The sequence below is a fragment of the Gymnoscopelus microlampas genome (genome assembly GCF_963454915.1).
Source record: "Gymnoscopelus microlampas genome assembly, chromosome: 7".
Taxonomy (NCBI): Eukaryota; Metazoa; Chordata; class Actinopteri; order Myctophiformes; family Myctophidae; genus Gymnoscopelus; species Gymnoscopelus microlampas.
The window spans coordinates 36,808,954-36,816,832 of record NC_139944.1 but is presented as its reverse complement, the minus strand read 5'-3'; positions in this window follow the sequence as shown (position 1 = coordinate 36,816,832).

Here is a 7,879-nt window from a genome sequence, read left to right as displayed (position 1 = left end):
TTTTCCTCACACAGCTGTTTTATCGAATGCCAAAACTCTCGCCCCAAAACACAGTCGCCCCGGGGCAAATCCGGCGGTATTCACCTGCTATTCCTAAACGTAACCTCAGTAAAACTATGCCTAAACAACCTAACCTTATTCCTAAACGTAATCTTAGTAAAAAACGGTGCCAAAACCTAACCTTATTCCTAAACGTAACCTCAGTCAAACTATACCTAACCCTAAACGTATGTCTACCTTATCCTCAGTAAAACTAATACAAGAACCGATGGTCCGCAAAATAAAAAAAATGGGGGCGAGCGTGTTTTGGGGCGAGTCTTCCGGTTACCGTTTTATCCGGTGTTCCCTCCTTATGATCTCCACTATGTCACCAATACGGAGATGAGGATGAGGCTGAAACGAGGAAAAACGCTCCAAGGGGAAAATAAAGGTCCACTGGTCCCCGAGTCAGAGCAACCGATCAAAAAGATCGAAACTGCCCTTTATAGGATTCTGTCACATTCAAAGGATTTCCAAAATCAATCAATTCAGTGGTGAAGCGTAATTCAACCACGATGGGAAAATCCTCCCTCTCCTCCCCTCTGTCTCAACGCGTAAAAAAGACACAGAGCTCACATCTAGCCCAAATCAATGGTAAAAGAATGACGAGATAAGAGGCATTGTGAGCAGTTCATCTACGTCTTAATGTTAAAGGTCTAATAATGGTATTGATTCGTCTACCCATTAGTACTGTAGACGACCCACCGTTTCCAAGGAGAGATGACGAGCTCAGGCACTGAAGAGCTTCCTGTGATGAAGCCTCCGCAAACCATCAAGAGATCTAAGGAAAACGGGAGGATTTGTTACTTATAGGCGCATGGTGTCAATTGTGACTGTCCCCCAAAAGGAGCGACAGGCCTACGTCCCTTCAGAAGAGGAAAAAAGGACATTTCAGTCATCTGTCATCATCGTAGCAGATACCGAAACCCCAGCTACGTGATTCTTCTTCTGGATGCTGAGTAGTTCTCCCTCTCTTTCAGAGAAGCACTCAGCTGCTATTGAGAGTCTGCGCGCACACGCACTCAGTGGTGGAAAAAGTACTCACATGTCACATCACATAGGCTGCTACTCACAAAAACTTGCACTGGGGAGGGGATTAGTATGATTTGTTGGTTTAATTTGAATCCAACAAACAAAAATGTGCTCATTATTAAATGTTTAAATTGTTTTTCTTTTTTAAATATTCAGTCTGATTCCCAAAAGTCAACACTGCTCCATTTCTTGTTTCTGAATCAAAAAAATCACACCCAGTGTGAAGTGGGCGGTGTGTGGTCATCACAACATGACTCACTTTAAAAAAAGGATAAATGACTTTTTTTAAAGTCCATAATGCTATTCATAGGGCTTCACATGTGTCATGTGTTTCGCTAGCCAATCACAGTCCTGAATTTGCAAAGTCAGCCAATCACATTACAGTTAGTGGTGATGACACTAGCTGTAATGTGATTGGCTGATATGAAAAAAGTATCGATTTGCATTAACAATGGAAGGGTTAGGGGGTACACAAATTTTTTGGTCGGTGTCCAAAACTCACTTATAGGGGGCGGCTACACCGCCCCAAAAACAGAAGTCACGTGAATTTTCTGTTCCCTTGGTCACTTTGCATGACGTTTGTGCCTTTGAACCATATAAGTGTAGCGCCACAATAGCGCTCCATTCTGATATCCAGCAAGACTTGAGAGGTCCAGTTAGGGTTTTATCCACAGTGGTGGTGGTGAGAGAAATGTTCTGCTGGATGGTGCACCTCAAACCACCATACAGGGACCTTCAGACAGCTGTGACAGTGGAACACAAAGTGTAGCCTACTGCTTTGGACAGCCCCCAGTGACAACTAGAAGAGGAGAATGCCCCCTTAAGGTTCCCTCCGAGCGCTTCGGCCAAACATCTGTGCTGATAGAAGATACCATCTACATCTGGGGAGGGTTGCCTTACTGCAACGCTCTTTATGCATTTGATGTCGACACCCACAAATGGTTCAAACCACAGGTTTCTGGCACTGTTCCAGAGGCGAGGTATGGCCACTTCCCCAGCCTGTGTCTCATGTTCATCTATGGAGGATGGTCCTGGACTGCAATAACTAATGGCATCTACAAGTTGGACACTACCACAATGTTCTGGTCTTTAATTAACACTAGAGGCACTCCACCATCTGCTTCATTTCACCACTCTGCCACCATCATCGGGACAAAGATGTTTGTATTTGGGGGCTGGGGGGACCAACGGGTCCACGACTACAACAACATCAGAGTGTTTGACACAGAGACCAACTGCTGGCTGAGCACAACTTCTGCACAGCTTCTAAAAAGGAGCCGCAGGAGTCATTCAGAGTTTGTCTACAATGGAGAGATGTACATATTTGGTGGTGACAACTCGAACCAGACCTTCAATGATCTGTGGAAATTCAACCCATGCAGAGACCTTCTCCTGGAAGAAGGTTGAGCCCAAGGGGGAAGGCCCATCTCAGGCATCTTTGTGCAGTTGCATGGTGGGAGATCATCATCGATCATCCTCTTTAAATTTGACCTGTACATATTAGACTTAAGTCCTAGTTTGAAGACGTTATACAAGCTGGCAGTTATTCAGTACGGTCTGGAGCAGTCGGAACTCACACAACATCAAGTGGGAACTGGCAGCCATTATTAACAACAGCAACTGAAAAAATAATATAGCCCACTAAAATCAATAAATTAATACATATTAACCATAAGTGGCAACGGGATCCAAACAGAGACGATTGTTCTGAGGTGATGATGAAGATGGAGATGAAGATGATGGCTTTCAGAAGATGACCCTCCTACACATAGTGAGAGAGTATCACTGCTGTTGCATTCATCACTAAACTAGTGCAGGACACACCATTCACAGGCCACGATGTCATCAATATGACATCACTCATCTCCATATTTGTGAATGTTTGGGCACAGACAGACATACACACATATTTGAGGAGGTTGCAGATTGGGGATGATGCAATGTTATGATATGTGCCCCATGCTGGAAAACTGTTACATACTGTGATGTTAGGATTTTTTAATGGTGTGGCTCTGTAGGAGGTTAGCCCTCTAAGAGGGTCTGTCTGTGGGTGTGTCTGTGTCTGTGTCTGTCAGTATATACTGTATAACCAAATGGAACCATTTGTACGATGTGATGTAAGGGTGTGGACTAGAAATCAGCTCAGGAATCATCTTACGAAGGGGCTCACGTGTGATTTATCAAGCGGGTGTACCCTGTCAATCACAGTGTAATAAGAATGGTCAGCTGTTCATAAATGTGGCAGGCATCCCTCAAGCCTCACCCCCAAAAGTCATATTGTGACTTATTGACTGGAAGGGGGTACCCTTCCAGTCAAAACCAAGACAGTCCGTCAAAAAACAGTTAAAGTGACACGCCGTCTCAAGCGGACTTGAGCCACAGGAGGCACCGCCGAGCAAGCCGCCAGGCGAGCGAGTCGCCGTGCCGAGCGTTGAGAAGTCAGATTGAGCCGACTCAGCACCGTTCGAGTTATGTCCCGATATGGACAGAATCGTAACTCATATTCCCCAAAATTCAACATGTGCCTTATTTTCCCCCCCTTCAAGTCACAGTTTGACGTTTGGTCACATTTGTCCCAAGAAGTCACAATATAACCTTTTCCTGAAGAGGCAGCTCTTCGTGGCTACAGTGGAGTCAGTACTGCTGTATGGGGCTGAGACATGGATTCTCAGCACAGCAGGAAAAGGCCCTGGATGGCGTCTACACAAGAATGCTACGTATGGGCGGATCACATCAGAAAGGCACCCGAAACTGGCAGTGAGCAAACTGACACCATGGGAGCCTCGCTACATAAGTGATAACGATCTGGTACTACCTAGTTACAGAACAAACATGGGAAAATTCTCATTCTACTACTCTGGCACCAAAATGTGGAATACCATGACACCATCCCTTAAAAAATGTGGATCACCGCCTTCTTTCGAAACAGGCCTGAAAAAACATCTTTCAGGAGACCTCAAGGGGAGGTAAACGTGTTGATATGTATTATTGTGTTATTTTAACTAACCCTAACCCTGAATTACATAGGACCACAATGGAAACAAGTCACCAGGATATTTTTGTGTTAGGGTTAATATTTTCATGCTTTTAGCTGGACACATGTTTAATCTGAATCCATCTCAGAGAATTCATTGGTCCTCATGATAGGGCAGTGGTTCTCAAACTTTTTCAAGTCAAGGACATGTATTTGATCGCGGCCCCCCCGCCCCCCCACCCATCTGAAAATGTTTTGTGCCAGGGACCCCCATCTGATAATGTTTTGTGCCAGGGACCCCCAGAAGAGAAGATTTATGTTAAAGAATTCAAAATTATTAAAAACATTCCAAACATTTTTGATATTTTTCAAAACATTTCATAAATAGCAGATATACAAGCTCTGCTGTGAGCTTGTAGATCTGCTGTTTTTGAATAGCCAAAATACATGGATAAAGTGGTTAAAATGCTATGTCTACTTTTGCTGGGGACCCCCTGGAACCTCCCCAAGGACCCCTTAGGGTTCCCCGGACTCAACTTTGAGAACCATTTTTTTTTAGCTCAAGACCCAAAAGAGAAATTATACATTTGCCCGGTACCCAAACTAGTGAAAATAGCAAATTTCACTACTTCTTAAACATTTGTTTTCTAATTTATGTTTTTATGTTTTTTATATATATATATATATATATATATATATATATATATATATATATATATATATATATATATATATATATATATATATAATTAATATAATTTGTTTTAATACTATGTTTTGACATTTACTCGTGACCCATAAAAATGTGTCTGCGACCCAAAGACGGGTCCCGACCCACTGTTTAGGAAACAGTGGCTTTAGGGCGACTCACAACATTGCGTCACTTCGGGAAGTGGGGCTGTCACGTGCAATAATCTACTTCCTGTTTACCGCTCGTGTCTCTACCTTGAACCAGTACCAGTGATTGCAACATCCCACAGTCGTGTTGATTCGGGTCCAACAGGTCAGCTCACACAGCCTGGAGGGTGCTGACCACCGCGCCGATCGCCGTGCGACCACCGTGTCGTTGTTCTGTTGTCGTCGTGTTGACGGAGGAGACATGAAGACGTGACATTGAGGGAGGAAACGTGACCAGGCCAGGAGTCCTGGAGGTTTCCTGACTCCAGTCAGGTGACGGTGGTGCTTTTTAGTTGGATTGTACTCTCGTCAGCGCAACCAGAAGGAATGTGTGAGAGGACTAAACATCTCCTGTGGTGAAAAAGTCGCCTCTGCTTTGCGTGTAGTGGATTTATTTCGCCATTTTATTTCCCCAGTCCCCCAACTAAACAAAACAAGCTGTGAGGTGGAGCTAACGTTAGCTAGCCAGTTAGCCAGCTGGTTTTGTTTGTTTCCACTCTGCTGGCTTGTAAAGGCTGGCTGACGGACTGTGTGTGGAGGGTGTCAGTTCGCCGGTGCCCTGAATTCGGGAAGCCTCCCCGGCTCCGGCCCCCTCAAGCGGGCAGTCAGGAACAAACTGGCTGGGAAGGGATGGCCTGGTCGGTCCTCCCGTTCCCAAGGACAAGGCGCTGCGGTGTTTGAAGGAGGGCGAGTGCGGATCGAGCCCACCTCCGTGGGTCGAGGCGCTACCATGATGGCCGCCTCCTCCCCCTCCGGGAGCTTCACGGCCTCCGGGCTGTCGGTCAGAAAAAGCGAGGAAATAGCGGACTTGATAGATTTGTTTTCAAAGATACAGTACAGGGCAAAAGAAGTCACTCCTCGGGTAAGTGTGGGGGTCCTCCTTGGGAGTGCTGTTTGACTGTTAGTGTTGATCTTCAAGGCTGGTGGTGTTTTTTACTGTCCACCTGAAACATGACCCTGTCACAAAGTTAAAACAACCTGCAACTTGCCAATATGCAACACCAGCCAACTTTATTTGTTCCCTCATCCCTGCATATTCATGCCTTGATTAGACTGGGACGGTAGGTTTACCAGAACCACGTAGTTGCTGCACAGTTGTATTTTTAGCTAAGTAATACAAATTGTGCGTTTTCCTGCAGGTGTAGAATTACTCTGTTCTTTAACTTTAGCCAATAACTACAGTGACTTTCTTTCTGTCTTTACGCAGGTGGAGGCGATAGAGAATCGCTGCTTAGAGCTCTTTGGCAGAGACTATAAGTACAGTGTCATCCACAACACAATGGAGAGGTGTGCGGCCACTACCCCCGGCAGATAGTCTACCTGGAGTATGAATCCACAGAGTTTCCAGAGAGAAACTAGGTACCTCCCCACTCCTTGGCCAACCCTAACAGCAATACAAAGTCCAGGCAGCTCAGTTATGAGTCTCTCCGTTGTTTGTTTTGCATCACTCGACTTGTAATGTTCGCCATTTTCTGTGGTGCAGACTCAGAAAGCAATGTTAGTAAAGCTTTGGATATTTGACTTATCAAGGCAGCTGAGGGTTAAAATTACTGATCTGTCATATGATACCACATGAATTCTGAAAATGGGAAGTTGTGTCTAACAAATTCCAGTGTCAACATAACCACAGCTCCATTGTCTTTCCGCTGTATGAGTGGCAATGGTAGATGCCATTTTTACCGGAGAGCATCTTCTGTTCTCTGCAAACACTTCAGGCTCATACTATGAGGCTAAAACTTGACTCTATGTTTGCCTTAGAACACTTGTCTCAGGACTGTCATCTGAGACAAGTGGCCCTTCTGATTTTTTGGTGGGCAATGCAATTTGGAAATCATTCTCTGAGTCAGAGGCCCTCTGAACATGTTGATAGGCCAGCCTATCAACATGTAATTTAATTGGATTGAATTGGGCTAAGGAGCTCATCAGACAATTAGTTACTGTACAGCAATTCACATTTTCACATTGTTCATTTTCATTGTCAGATTTGATCAATTGCATTCAATTGCTTTGAATGAAAACGATCAGTAACCGCAATCTAGCTACTTCACTATTGACCATAGACTACCTCTTGTGTATCATCTCCTTTGGTTGATGACTTGCCTCCAACTCCTAGCAGCTCCTCCTATAATTCTATCAGTTCTAGAACCACGAGATCAAGGACTTAGATTGAATTGAATGAGTCTCAGAAGCATTCATTAGAGAATTGTCCTTATTGTCATCCTTTTATCCAAAGTGCTTCTTTTACGAAAGTATATATCACCCATTTGCACACACACATTCACACACTGTCGTCAAACAGGGAACCTTCCTTTTACCTCCTGAACCACTGTCACCCAGAATTGGGATATATACAGGTAGAGTCCTTCAGTCCCTCATAATGTGTGTGGCAAACTGTCCCTCTCTAGAGTAATGATCTTAATTGGGAGTTTATGCTGTAATAGTCCTTGATGGAAACTCATAGCATCTAAAAATGTTCATGGCAACACCATTATGTGTGATTGTTGTGTGTCCTGGATGTGTCCTGGATCAATGGATAAGTCAGGTGTAAATGCTCCCCAGACCTGGGAAATATCCAAGCCACCCCCAAAGGCGGTCATAGGTGCATTTGAGCACATTCAAGTATCTATCTATGAATACAAAAACTGTGTGTTTGTGTGTCCCGGCCATAACATGGGCACCGCCTGACCGAACAACCTCAAACTTGGCGTGTGTCCAGTGTTCCCAGATAACCCGGGGGTAAAACATAATGGCTACTCTAAATTAAAAACAAAAAGAACAAACAAAAAGTCAGCAATTAATCAGTTATTCACCTCTGACGTATTGCCGTGGCTAAACGTTGGCCAATTTAACTGTTGACCGAAATTGCAGATCAAGAACCATTGATTGATTTCTTGGTAGTGTTGGCTCAGTAAACAGCTGGCGTTTTGCTGTTGTTTT